Consider the following 14,759-nt stretch of genomic DNA (forward strand, 5'->3'; position numbering starts at 1 on the left):
GAAAATTTATAATTGAACGCCATTGTTTATTGTCTGTATTGGGTGTGAATTTAATTTTCAGTTCTTTTTTCGAAAAATTATTTGTCGGGACAGAGTGAAGCATGTTGCAAACCACGCTGTATAGTTTATGTTCAGGTGTAGTTATAATTTTTTCTAAACATTTTTTGAAATTATTTATGTAACTGGATCTACCAAGAAATGTGACCAGGGCTCTTAGAAATTTACTGTTGTGTAGTGTGTAAAAGTTAATATGCATGTCTTAGAAAAGTAGTTACTTATTAACATGAATTGCCTGTTATTGTTTTAAGAATAAAATCGTTTAAGAATTAAACATTCGGTATGTTTTTGGAACTGGGGGATCTTTTCTGTATTATTTTGTGGTTTGGGTAGGTTAGTTTAGGTCAGGTTAGAATAGGATATTTGGGGCATTACTCGAGCAGACAGTTCTAGCAAATTTTCACATGTTTATTGGAGCCACGAACCAACTAAAAAGCACGAATGCTATCTAACCGAGTCTAACCTCAAACCCCGAGCAAAGCGAGGGTGTTTCTCCGTAGGGAGCAGGCGCGTCAGCGACGGGTAGGGTTCATACTCTTAAATGAGGATAGTGGAGAAATACATAAATTATCCGCAATAATTTTTACGTGGTGATTTTATCAGAATTCCTACTTTCTTCCTATATTTTCTGTGTTGTTGATGGTTTAGGCTAGGCTAGGTTCGGTTCGGTTAGGTTATGTTATGAATTACACTTACGTAACATCAACTCATTTCTCCTGTAAACATGGTGGTTTTACCCGATTTTGGCCCCGTAGTTCCAAAATTATCCCAAACATTCGTGTCTAGGACACTCGCACAAGTTTATAGAGAGCATTAGAAAGAATTGTTGAAAATCTAACAAAAAATATTTGAACAATTCCCTACTCTTACAAAACATTGTGCATGGTAACATAATATGCAATCGGCATTACTTGAGCAGACTGTTTTGTCAATTTACATTTTAAGGTTAGCTTAGATTAGGACGAAAAATGTTTCGGCATTTGTGCTGTATCGCGAGACCATATAACATTCGAAAATGTTACAATTTTGGTAATTTCTGTTCGCATTAGGTTAGGTTAGGTTTATGTTATGTTAGTGTAGGGGTCCAGCATAATTTTCCAGAAAATGATAGAATTTTGCTGATTTCCACTAATATAAGGTTCATTCACGTTGCCTTACATTAGTTTAGGTTACGTTATGTTACATCTAAGTACTTGTATCATCCATTTCTCCTGTGTTTTGTGCGTGCTTCTGGACCCCTTCTGCAAAACATACTCGAAAATAAATACCAAAATGTACTACATTTGGTTCCGTTGGTTAGATTATATTACATTACGTTACATTAGCCTAGGTTAGGTTCAATTACCGTCTAAAATAGATGCGTGGAAACGTTTATGATTTGTAATAGAAAATTACTATTTGCAAATAAATACGGGGCCTTGTTTAGCGATGGAAGGGCCAGCTTTTCACCTACTTTTTTGCGATACTCTACTCAGATTCGGTGGTTTTATGGTTCCATACGATAAATTAGGTAAAGTTACCAATATTTAATTCACATAGTATTGCCGAGCGAGCGTTAGTGAGTCAAGGCGTGTTAGAGCCCCGCAGTCACGTTGTTTTCTGTCTTCGTTACGAAGAGTTCACTTTCTTTTCCCACATAAGTCACTATAAAGTTCAAGTTCGGTAAACTAGGAGTAATTAGTTAAAATTTTCATAACACTTTACTCAAACATCGATTGCCAGTTTTTGCCCCCATCTCTAAACTGTTAACAAATATGGCGTTCGGATGTATGACAAAAACTAAGGTGCAAAACACAAACCATCTTGTGCTAGATAACCACTAAAAAGCACGAATTTTATCTAACCGAGCAGTCAGTCCAGGGCGAAGCTGGTGGTCCCGCACGGGGATGCGTCCAAATAGAGTAGGCGCATTAACAATGGTGGTTATGCGAATGAGTGAGGGTAGTGAAAACAGATGGTTCTTGCAATAATATTTGTTATGGTTTATACAATATGAGTTTCTAATTATTGGAACAGATTAAGGATAGTCCGTCATGAAAATTACGGTAGTTGTATGGATAAAATGAATGAGTACATATGACAGGATTGTATAGTATACTAAATTCCACTATCGAAGGAAGTTTTCAGAATGTAGGAAACCAGTATTTCGTGTTTACAAGTGTGAAACAATTACAACTGGGATTAAAATGATTGCGTGCATATCAAAGACGACTGTGTAACAAACTAATACCATCTGCGAAGTATTTCTGTAACGATGTAGGAAACTTAGAGCTCCCTCGTGACTAAGCGGTTAGCGTACGCGCTTTTGGTGTGGGAGACCCGAGTTCGATTTCCGCGCGAGCTCATGTGGTTCGGAGTACACGTTAAATTGCAGGTCCACGTCTCATATAGCCTCGCTGCTCAAAGGGACGCTCAACTAAAATCGATTCTAATCGATGTAGGAAACTTGTAGTTTTACTTTACAACATTGGAGCTACTAGTGTGAAAGCAGTACAGGTACTCTAGCCTATGAGATTCTAGGCGATATCAAGTGTTTTTTGCGCTGTCTGATTATGTGCATTCCATCGTTGGCGCGCCTGCTTCCTGCAGATGCCCTTTTTCGTTACCCCGCAGGCCCCCTAGCTCTGATGCGGTTAGATAGCATTCTCAGTTTCCAGTGGCCACTTCGCACAAGTTAGCTTGTGCTGTTTCCGCGATCGTTTTTGTCGCATACTTTCGAACGCGTGTTTATGCCCACAAGGGAGAATTGTCGTAAAGTGAATCTTCACCCATGGATGCAAATCCTCCCCAAGAAACAGTTTTTAACATACTATAGTGAACTTCATGATGAAATAATTGAATATAGTAAGATATTAGGTACTAGGATACCGCATAGTCATTTCTGGGGCACATTAGTTTGTACGCATATTGTGTTTGGTGTTTATACACGGAAATGAACGTTTTAATTTTACGTCGCATGTTTATGCCCTTTGGGCTAAAGGTGACGTATAATTAGAAAACATTGTATGGAATGGCAATATGGAAGTAACCGAAATAACCCGGAGAAAACACACGGACACGGTGCTGTCCACCACATCGAAACAGATTTGGCGCACCAGAGCTATACCCACCAATGCACCATGCCTTCCTCGTTATGTACTAAGTATTAAATATTACCTATGAGTTTTACAAATTCTGCTATTCTTAAACTTGGTGCCCGCCGATATAGTTATCATATATAGTATTATACCGTATGTTTCTTGCAGCTACATTTACTGTTCCTTGCAAAAGTGTGAAAGGACGCTAGATTTGGTGGGCCCTCACATTCTAAATAGTTAACACTTTTGTATGTTTAGCATACAAGGTTGGATGGTTTAAACCAGCTGGTTTCTTCGAAAAAAAAAAAAAAAAAAAAAAAAAAAAAAAAAAAAAACTGGTTTAAACCCAAAAACAAAAAATGTTCGTAAAAGTGTGTTTGTAAAATCTTGATGAACACACATTTGTGGGTTATCACGTTTCACTCCCGTATATTATTCGTATTATATTCAGACCTAAATTCCCCATTCATTACTCAAAAAGATTATACTACAAAAGCAACTTTTTTTTTACACGTTTATAAATGTTTATTTTGTGATTTTTTGTAGTTGTTATTATTGTTATGTAATTGCAATCGAAGAAAAATTCTAAATATTGTTTCGTTCCAATGTTTACTATGGATAAAATACGTCGAAAATGCCGTATTTTTTTGTGTGGGGGAGGGGGTCATACAGACCCCACGAGAGGCATTTAGTGAAATAAGTATCTTTGGTATCTATCTATGTATAAATGAGTTTGAGCCAAAGTGGACTCAAATAATTCGTATCTTTATTCACTTTTCTTATTGGTATACAGATTAAGTCGGTGTATTTCTTTAATTTGGACCAATAAAAGTCGTTGTTAACTAACTTGAACTAAATTAGTTCTTCTGTACTCCGTAGTACTTTGAAATTATTCATATGTAATTCTGTGTAATGGTTTCACGTGTGCAACTGTTTATCTTTTTCCCTTCTGAAATGACTCTTGACAGTTATATTAAGAAGCATGTAAAAATCAGTACAACTTTTTTAAATTAGGATTTCTTTGTGAGTGAGTCGGCAGACGTATCGCATTTGTGGCCAATTAGTCCTGGTTCTGAGTTCAAATGGAGGACAATTTCTCTCGGATGTAACTCGAGAAGCGGTTTTTATTCCGCTTTAAGCTTATGTGACCCCTTCCAGCATAACCCGGTTGTTGCATAATAACATCAAGGCGAAACAAACTTATTTCTGTCCATATATGATATGAATATATAGAGCAAATCATTTAAACCATAAAAACCTGGTTTAAACCAAAAAAAAAAACTTTTTTTTTTGTTTTTTTTTAAAAATAAAAACCATGGTTTTTGCCAACCCTGTTAGCATACCATTTTTTAAATTTTTGTATTCCACCTCTTGCACACCAAGTTCATGAACAGTATGACCTATTGTAGTGCGAATCACGACGGAGGTTTTAAATCAGTGCACTAGGTGGGTACGCAGACCATCATGCAGGATAAATCCTTACAATATAGGTCATTTCTACCAACTTTTTCAGCTCGAGGAGAGTGGAATTACTGGACCATACCACCAGTTTTGGCTATTTTGCTTTTATTTAAAACTGTTCTTGGTATTGATACTCTACATTGATTTGTTTTAAAGTGTACCGCCCACGATAATAATCTGAGGCTAAGGAAGACGCTAATCATGTTCACAAACGAAATACTGCTATGATGAAAGTAGGAGAAACCCGACAAAACTTACCCACACGGTGTTTGACTACCACTAAGCCCACTTGACGCGAGCTGGGTTCAAACCAAGCATCCACGCACGAGAAGTGGGCACTCTGATATACATTGATTAACTTGCTCTGGTTAGTTTGCATGTGCAAGGACATATAATCACTTACGGAATAGTAACGACAGTCCATAATCACAACTCTTTTTACGAATTCAGTAATCTGTTTCAGATGTAGTTCAACTTTGAACGGTCTTATCTTGTATCCCGAATGTTTCGAGACTTTCTATGTTTGAGTTGTTTACTATATATCGTAAAGCATCGATCAACAATTATTTCATTCTACTTTACTTTCTAATTATTTGCATATACTGTTCTACTTTGTACGCTCGGTCGTTCCAAAGGAACTCTTATTATGCACGTGTTACTAAACAATTCATCCGTATCTCACGGAATAGGTATTTTAACTACACGAAGCTAAATTAAGTCAATACCTATAGGTGAATTGTAGGAAATCTGTATAAGTCCTTGCACGGAAACTTAAGTTTTGCTATAATTTAGCTCCAGCCCAAAAGTATAGAGGCCACAGTGACTTAGTGGTAGAGCCCTCACCTACGGTGCGTGGGGCTCTGGTATATTATAAATTATAAAAACGAAATTACGGGTAGATCTAGATGTAAGGAACACTTGAGTTGCATATATTAATACTATTTTAATGATGAAATCGTAGTAATGTAATAAAGTGAAAATCTCAACTAATGGCTTATCAGTATTAAGTGGGTACGCTAGCTTGTTTCATGCCATCATAGGCAACTATATAATCGAAATATAGTTAGGAAATCGTAATTTTGTATAATGTCAGTCGTAAATGTTAACTATGAAACTGTGTTTGTAAAGCGACAATGAAACACTCAATTGAAATGATATATCCACGTCCGACAATCAACTAAAAAAACAGTAATTGCTTCCGGTTATTTTAAAAAATCTGTGCTTTGGCATTTCAAACGTTTATTTGGTAACACTAAACCATCGTAGAGACTTTGCATACATATATGCTTCAATATCTCCTGCACTTTTGTAACCCTTATATATATATATATAAACATTCATGTGTGTAATGTCCGATCCCGTCCACTTTTCACTCATGAGTAGTTGATAGGATAGTTCGTCTGTTTACCTGGTGTACTTATTTTGATTTCCTTGAATGTGATTTTTTCCCCTACAATTAGTACTGAGTGTATAATTTTATTTATTTATTGTTACATATAAAATGCACATATGAAGTATGCTGTTTTTGGTGCCCTGCACAACAGTACTCGTTCAAAGTAACAACAACCGACTATGACCGTAAACTTAAAATGTTCTTATATACATGCAAGGATTACTTTTATTATGAGTGGAGAATCTATCCTGGAAATTCCATCCACCAACGAATGACAAAATGCTTTGCTCTTGTTTCATTATTCTTGTGTTCTTATAATGGATATATTTCTATATATATAAATGACCTTCATACATGTAGATTCAGTTCCGTGGGGTTTTCTCGGGGTTCTCCCGTTTCCTCCCACTTTCTTCATTCCACCATTTCACTCATCTCTCATAATCACCCGTCTCCTTTAGCCTAACCGGCATAACCGTGGGACGTAAAACTTAAAGATTTCATTTCATTTCAGTTCCGTGGGGAATGATTGATTATTTGGTTAAATTAAAATCTAGCACAAAACAGTAATTTACTAAAAGAATGTATTGATGGAGACCTCAAGACTTTACATTGTGTAAGAGAAGAATTTTATATCTGTAAGTAGATTGGACATATTTTTCGATAATATAAAATTTTAATTTCACTATGTGAGTTTATGCGGGTCAGATGTTCGTAATACACGATCATACACATTCATCTCGTATATTTGCAAAACGTAATCAGACTACGTTAGTTTAATTCTTTTTAAATAATTTTCTGCTTTAAATTTTGAAGTACAAAAGAGGGTAGTTGCTCTTCCCGCTGGTGTAGCGGCTAGCGCGCGCCTTTGCTTACACTGGGGTTAATCTTTAAAATCGCGTACCATGCGTTTGTGTTGCTTCTCATCTGGAAAGAGGTGTAATCTCATTAACTAAAGTTCATTCAACGAATCTTCTGATCCTGATGTAAACATTACAGAATGGTATTACTCCGCTAGTCATCGGATGATTGGCTATCGGTCAGCGCTTCTTTCGAGAAGCACGTGCTTGTAGCCTGTCGGCGTTTTATATATTCCTCGCACGCAGCCATACTGTAAACCGTGATTCGCGCGTGAGGTGGGTCAACGCAACTTTCTGCGCATGCGCATTTTCTTTTATTGCGTTAATTCAATTTAGTTCTTAGACACCGTGTTGTTTCTGTTATGTAACTGTAAGGAAACTGCATTTCTGGTAATGAGCCTTACAAGAAACAAAAATATTGAAAAACAGCTTATTTTACAATGGACTATTTTCTTCTGCCGCATGGATGTTCCAAGGCTCTTGAACCAATAAAGTGAAGCAGTTACCACGTGTATCTGCTTATATGAGGTTGTGAACGTTCCTTGAATAACCTATAACTGGAGCGGAGTAGGGGTGTGTACGGTGGCTCAGTGTTAGAGCGTTTAACTCTGGTACGTAGGGTCCCTGTATTAAATCCTGGCCCAAGTACGTTTATGGTAGACATGTCCGTGGGTTTTCTCGGGTACTCCAGTTTCCTCGCAAAATCCCATTTCAGCAATTTTTTCATTCATTATTTACTTGCGTTAATCATCCGTCTTCTTTAGCTTCAAGAGCATAATCGTGGAAAGTTAAACTGAACTCAATAACCAGCTGATTCAGACCACAGCATGTGATCCCAATAGGCAATTGTATTATTATTATAATTATTTTAACTTTTACTGAAAACGTTACTTGCTGGTATCTTGGAAAAGTGAAGAAAATAACCCGTCGACATTTTTAACGCAACTTAGAATAATGTCACTCGTATATCTATAATTGGATTTCTTTCTCATTCTCAGCAAATTTACCGTTTAAATTCAATAAATGTACCAAAAACTATGGATTCAGTCAATTATAGATCCCGTTTGAGTATTGATAAAACACTCGTGCAGGGTTCCTACTGGTCAAGGAAGTCAGGGAAATTTTATAAAATATATTTTTCTCATTTTTTTAACATTACTTTTACATCAGTTTCAACTTAGCCAACAATTAAAGATCACGGTATGGAACGTTGCTCACATTTTTATGGGTGCTAAATGAAGTGTACGTATGAGCAATTGAATACTATTTGTCTTTATAGAATATATAAATATTTACCGTTATTTATTCCTTATTTATATATCATCATCATCCGACACCTGTCATGAAAGTCAGGTAATTTGCTGCCGAAGATCAGGTAAATAGATTTCTCCACATCAGTAGGAACCCTGTAATAGGTTATAAAGATTAATTCATGTATTATTTGGTGCATTCTGGAGTATATGAGACGAAATGCAAATACAAGAATGCGTACATAATCATTTCAAAAAGGAATATTCTAACCAGAGTGACCATAAGATGAAGTTCATATGAATACTTGTAAAACAAATTTTAAGTTATGCTCAATCCATATAACAAATCTGGTAATAGCTGTTATGAGTGAAAAACGCTTTTTCTTTCCTGGTTCATTTTTGATCCTTTGCTTGACCTCTTGGCATCTGTAAATTGTGTACCAAAGTTCTGTTTTTCTTCACTGAGTTGAATAATAATATAACGATTCTCCACTACTTCTAGAAATAAATAAATATGTATCAGATATATCATAAAGACTAGCAGTTCGTACAAGAGGTATATCATATGAATTAAAAGATATATTCAGGAAGTAGTAAATATTTTGAAACTTATAGGGAGGATCGTTCGAAAAAAAGTTGTAGTTAAACTATACTCCTACATCCATATATACATATGAGAATTAAAAGAACTATCAGTACTATCTCCTAGTTGTCAATTTGAAGTGATAGCAAATAGTCAGCTCCATCTGACCAAATTTCAAGCAACCCCTAATAATGATTTATAATTTAACTATAAAATCTTACCTTGTGCAACTACTTCCATTCCTGTTTAAGTCGTTATTCTCACAATATTTCGCTCTTTTCTGGAATCATTCCTGAATCTCAGACGTAATGTTAGCAGGAATCTACTTTTTGATAACATTGTTATATCACTTCATAAGCTGTAAATAGAAAAATCTGCACAAAGTGTTCTACAGTACACTTCTGTAAATTATATTCACCACTCCTGAACTTCTTGCCGACTTTTTCCTTCACAGGTTTTGAAGTGATGTAGTAATGTACTCAGAAAGTATATTCAGGCTAGCATTACCCCTGCATTTTGAGAATGGTTCCAGAGAGGATCGAAATTTTGTGAGAATAATGAATTAAATATGAATAACAGTTATGCGTACAAAGTAAGATGTTGAGTTTTAAACCATGTACCCAAGAGCACAGTTTAGTAACTATAGCTACTTTAAGTATTGTAATTTCAAAAGATTTCAGTGCCAACAGTGAAAAAATTCAAACTCGAGACTACATTTTTCATAAATGTAGATAATTTATGTGTGATTTGTTATTACAAATATGTAGTGCTGATAACTATAAATCATACTTTGCTTTCTTCCTGGTGTAGTAGCAGCACGCGTGTTTATGGCAAGCGAGGTATCGAGTCGTGGGAGAGCATCGAACGCACTGCAGTGGTTCCAGATGCTACTTTAAATTGTAGGTCTCGTCTATATAATCTAGCTGCTGATAAAAGGAATAAATACAAATTAAGTAACCAATCAATTTAGATTGTTTCTATTCTTTCGGAGATAGAAACAACACACAATAGTACTGTTAGAAAAAAAGTACAAAATTAAGTGCTTATAGTTATAAAATTACATTGAATTTTAATGTGGTCTTCCCCTTCGTGGTGATGTATGGGAATGCGTTTTCTTTTTCTTTCTGTTCTTAACTAATGTTTTCTAAAAATATCTAGCTTCGTTGCAACCCACATGAGTTTTATATTTTAGTTTAAATGTCTCTCTGCTATGTGAGTTAACTGGGCTATTTATAGCTAAGCTAAAAATTGATGTGGTAACAAAGAAGCGAAACATATATATTACAATACGATCCACACTACTACTTAGATTTGTGTTCAAAACCTTACTATACTGGTTTTTAATGTGTATCCTGACGCTATATCCTAGAAGTGTTATTGTGTTCCAGATGGAACATATTTCTGTGTAATGCGTGTGAAGCGTACGGGTTTCGAATGCAGTAAATTCTGTTTTTCTCCATCATATCTCCCTGTGTTTTAATGCAATTTGTTTCCTTTTGTCCCCTAATATAGGTCAACGCTGAGAATTGCGCCTTTATCGGGGAAAGAACCTGGGTATTCAAATTATGTGGATACCTGAAGGATTAATATAACATATCGGGTTTAGACAAGTACTTATCTAGTTTCTCCCTTCATGTAATGGAGATTATATTTTATTTTTCCAGCAGGGTGGATTGATTTAAATCAAGATTTAAATCACTTGATTTTTTAAAATAAAAATCGTTGATTTAAATCGAATTCCAAAATAAATTAATTTAAAGTGAAAATAAGTAAAATCCCGTTTCTGTTCTGTTATTTCGATTATGGAAGTTAATAATTATAATTCATTGAGACTCAAATGTACAGTAGTATGAAAACCAGTGTCATGCAGAGGATGATTAGGGAAAATCCCGTTTTGAACAGGTAACGGAGCAATCCTGCTTTCTTCTTTTCGTAACATTGGGTTTGGGTTTTAAAATCGTTAACTATTCCAACGGGGAAATAACCATCGACATTTAAGATGAAAAGTCTTTTTTGTGCGTGTCTGTTTGTTTGCTCCCAGATAATAGGGCGTATTTAGAGGGGTCCTATCTCCTCTCTATTTTTTTTTTTTTTTTTTGTTTTGTTTTGTTAATTTTATAACTTGAGGCGAAATTTATGTATTTCATGTCGCAAGCTAAGTTCTGAGTATTTAAAAATAGGCCCCTGCCAAATATCAGTAACTTTTGTGAAAAAAAGTGTTATTTTGATAAACGTTGCTGTACTTTTTCCTTAATGCTTAACCTTTTAAATTATATCACCTATTTTTAGGTGATAGGGTAGAATCTTCATTAATCAATTAAAAAAGTACGAATAAGGCATTTTACTTCGTTTTCTTCAAGACAGGAGGCATTTTAGAACACGTTACATATGTTTTCACGCCTTTCTACGTTGAGGCATAGTGTGTGATGACGTCATAAATTTAAAAAGATATTTTTTGTCATGCGTATTATTATTATTATTATTTGGCGGGTTACACTTTGCATTCAGAAGACTGAAATTTTGCACACTCGTTCATTGCACCCCTTAATAATTTTCGGATGTTTTCAGATATCTGCGTGGAAACAGTTGGGTCCAGAGGGGAAAAAATGTGTTAAAAAAAGGATATTTTTAACAAAAAATAGTTTTTTCGTGATTTTCCCGCCTCAGATGGAGACATATGAATGGTACTGTTTCAAAGGCTGTTCTATTCTGAAGAAAATGATGCATGTACTATGCTCCTAGGATAAATAGGGATGTCTCAGGAAACTGTTACCTGAGATCCTGTTTTATACGGGAATCTGGGGTATTTGGGGAATATTATTTTTCGCGGGCTTACTTTTGCACCTACAAAATTGAAATTTTGCACATTTACTCAGTGCACCCCTCACAAGTAAACCTTACGTTTGGGTGAATCGAGTTGCTGACTGAGACACATATGAGAAAGTAGTACTAAATGTGGTCAGTATTTCAGTGAAGTTGTAGGTGCGAAGCTCCAGGGGTTTAGGAGATTCAGCTACCAGAACATCACATGGAAGTACAGAATAGTCTTCATAGAGTTGGAGGTAAAAGCTCTGTAAGACCTCTTGTAACGACAAAAGGTGAATAACAAATATATGGGTACATATTAGGACTAGGGGGAAGTCATATAGTAAGGGTATACCTGACGGCGGCCATCTTGAAATCCGCCATTTTGAATTAAGGTTAAGTTTTTAAAATAGGAATAGGGTCATGTGATACATGATTTAAGGCGCAAATTTAATCAGAAGAACAATGGTGACCTTAATTTTGATTTACGCGCAATTGGTAAAAAGTTACAGGGAAATTAAATATTGTTGCAGCATATGTATTACTCCTTTATCCCACCTTGTAAATTTTGTGTGAATGATATTAATTAAATAAAAAGCAGGTGGATAAATATTAGGTATATGGTAAGAGTTGCCTTGATGGCGGCCATGTTCAAATCCGCCATTTTGAATCAGACAAAAGTTTTAAAGAAAACGCATAACATTGACAACTTATTAATTGCAAATTTTACCATAAATCCAACGGTATAACCAATTTTGCTTTATAATTAACCAGCATTTGTTATCGCATAAACAAGCTGCTAATGTAAGGAAAAATGACCAAAGTGAAATTGAGTCATAATTGAACTTGGGTCTTTCTTCCAGAAAAGTCCTCAATTAGTACAATCAATAAGTAGTTCAGAAAAGATTGCATGACTTGCACAAATGCTCTGCTCAAAGTGAGCACACCTGACAAAGGCAATCGAGTTACACTTGACACATTTGTCGTTAACAATTCCGTCAAAGCAGTAGTCGTAAGGAGCGATCCATTTAATTTTGTGCTGGTTTATGATAAAGCAAAAACGGTTATACCGTTGGAGTCATGGTAATATTTGCTATTAATAAGGTGTCACTGTTATGCGTTTTGTTTAAAACTTTTATCTGATTCAAAATGGCGGATTTTAACATGGCCGCCATCAAGGTAACTCTTACCACAGACCTAATATTTATCCAACTGCTTTTTATTTAATTATTATTATTAACACAAAATTTACAAGGTGGGATAAAGGACTAATACATATGCTGTAACAATATTTAATTTCCCTGTAACTTTTTACCAATTGCGCGTAAATCAAAATTAACGTCACCGTTGTTCTTCTGATTAAATTTGCGCCTTAAATCATGTATCACATGACCCTATTCCGATTTTGAAAACTTAAACTTAATTCAAAATGGCGGATTTTAAGATGGCCGCCGTCAGGTATACCCTTACTATATGACTTCCCCCTAGTCCTAATATGTACCCATATATTTGTTATTCACCTTTTGTCGTTACAAGAGGTCTTACAGCTTTTACCCCCAACTGTATGCAGAGTATTCTGTACTTCCATGTGATGTTCTGGTAGCTGTATCTCCTAAACCCCTGGAGCTTCGCACCTACAACTTCACTGAAATACTGACCACATTTAGTACTACTTTCTCATATGTGTCTCAGTCAGCAACTCGATTCACCCAAATGTAAGGTTTACTTGTCAGTATTTTTCAAATCTCTGCCTTAAAACAGGAGGAGGGGCCCACAGAGGTAAAAATTAAAAACAAAAAAGATATTTTTAACAGAAAATTCCTTTTTTTCGTGATTTACCCGCCCCAGATACATGATGGAGACATTTGAAGGGTACCGTTTGAAAATTTGATTTATTCTGAAGAGAATAATGTACAAGTCATGATCCTAAAATAAATAGGGATGTCTGAAAAAATTTTTATATTACATCCGAGTCATTGTGGGAATGTTCTTAGCTCATTGTTAAATAGTTTCCTCACCCTTACTACTCAAGATAGAAGCTTGAAATTTTGTACACACGTTTAGTACACCCCTTAGTATTTCCCAGTTGATTTTGAGATCTGTGCGGTAACAGGGAAATCCAGAGGGGATCAAAATTTTAAAAAAAAAGGAGTAAAAAAATGCCAATTACTCTCAAAATTACCCGCTTCAGGGACATGGTAAGGAAATGTGAATGTTACCGTTTCAAAAGCTGTTCTATTTTAAAGAGAGTGATGTATGTACCATGATCCTAGGATAAATAGGGATGATGCTGTAGCTGTTTGACTGAAAATCTATAATTTACTTTTAAAAAGAGCCATAATTTAAAAGGGTTGAGAAACATTGTTTGGGATTTATGTATGTTAACAATTGGGGATAATTCAAAATTCAACCCCAATACTTTCACTTAAATGGCATAATTAGCATTTAATACTAATTCCTAATGCTTTTTCTTCAGTTCGTGACTTGTATTATACGAGAGAAAGATTTGATTTAAATCAAAAAAATCGATTTAAATCAAAAAAATCAACAAAAATGATTTTTTTAAAAAAATCATGATTTTTTTCCACCCTCTTTTCCAGTGATCTCTGTCTCTGCGCTCTGACCTTCATCTAGAAAAGATCCATTAGGTTGAAACTTCTACAAAGTTTGAAACTCATATTAAACTTCTATATAGTAACAATTCAAAAAAGAATCTGTACATGGTATTGTTTTGTTTCAGAGTAGGTAAATTTTGCATTTGTTACTAAGTAAAACTAATAATTAATGTTTTTTACAGGTGTAAGAAGAGAAACGTATTTACAAAGGAGCTAGCAAATCATCTTGTGCATGAATAACTGCTTCAAAGAATCTTAATACATGGTACTTTATGAATATTAATTTTGAATACTAATTTTGAGTACTCAGTGATTTTAGTGATAAAGGCTCTTCGGCTTCAAGAGCAGGCGATGTTCCCTCTTCCATTTAAAATTCATCTTTTTATGTGGATCATATCGAAATTATCGGAGAATGAAAGCGTCTAAGATCCATAAAATGTATCTTGATTAATAAAATGTGTTCCCTGACGTCATCTCATATATATATTTTGTGTTTTATCTGATCGTTGTTGACTAACCTGTTTGTCAAATCACAAATTATTTTCTATATAGTAGTTCTATTGATCATTGAGTGTTAACTATTTGTTTGTTTACCTCTCCGTGAATACGTTACTAATTTTTTCTTTCCACATTTTAACTTTTTCATATACCACTATTTTCT

The 14,759-nt window shown here is 35.0% G+C and overlaps 1 long non-coding RNA gene across 1 annotated transcript; it reads left to right on the plus strand.

Moving 5' to 3' along the window:
- On the plus strand, positions 1 to 14,487 carry LOC145676368 (uncharacterized). Its single transcript, XR_014129382.1, has 2 exons — positions 1 to 135; positions 14,281 to 14,487. It is a non-coding gene; the product is annotated as an uncharacterized LOC145676368 (long non-coding RNA).
- Positions 14,488 to 14,759: the final 272 nt, after the last annotated feature.

Source organism: Thermobia domestica, unplaced genomic scaffold (genome assembly GCF_964235325.1).
Source record: "Thermobia domestica unplaced genomic scaffold, izTheDome1.hap1.1 HAP1_SCAFFOLD_118, whole genome shotgun sequence".
Lineage (NCBI taxonomy): Eukaryota > Metazoa > Arthropoda > Insecta > Zygentoma > Lepismatidae > Thermobia > Thermobia domestica.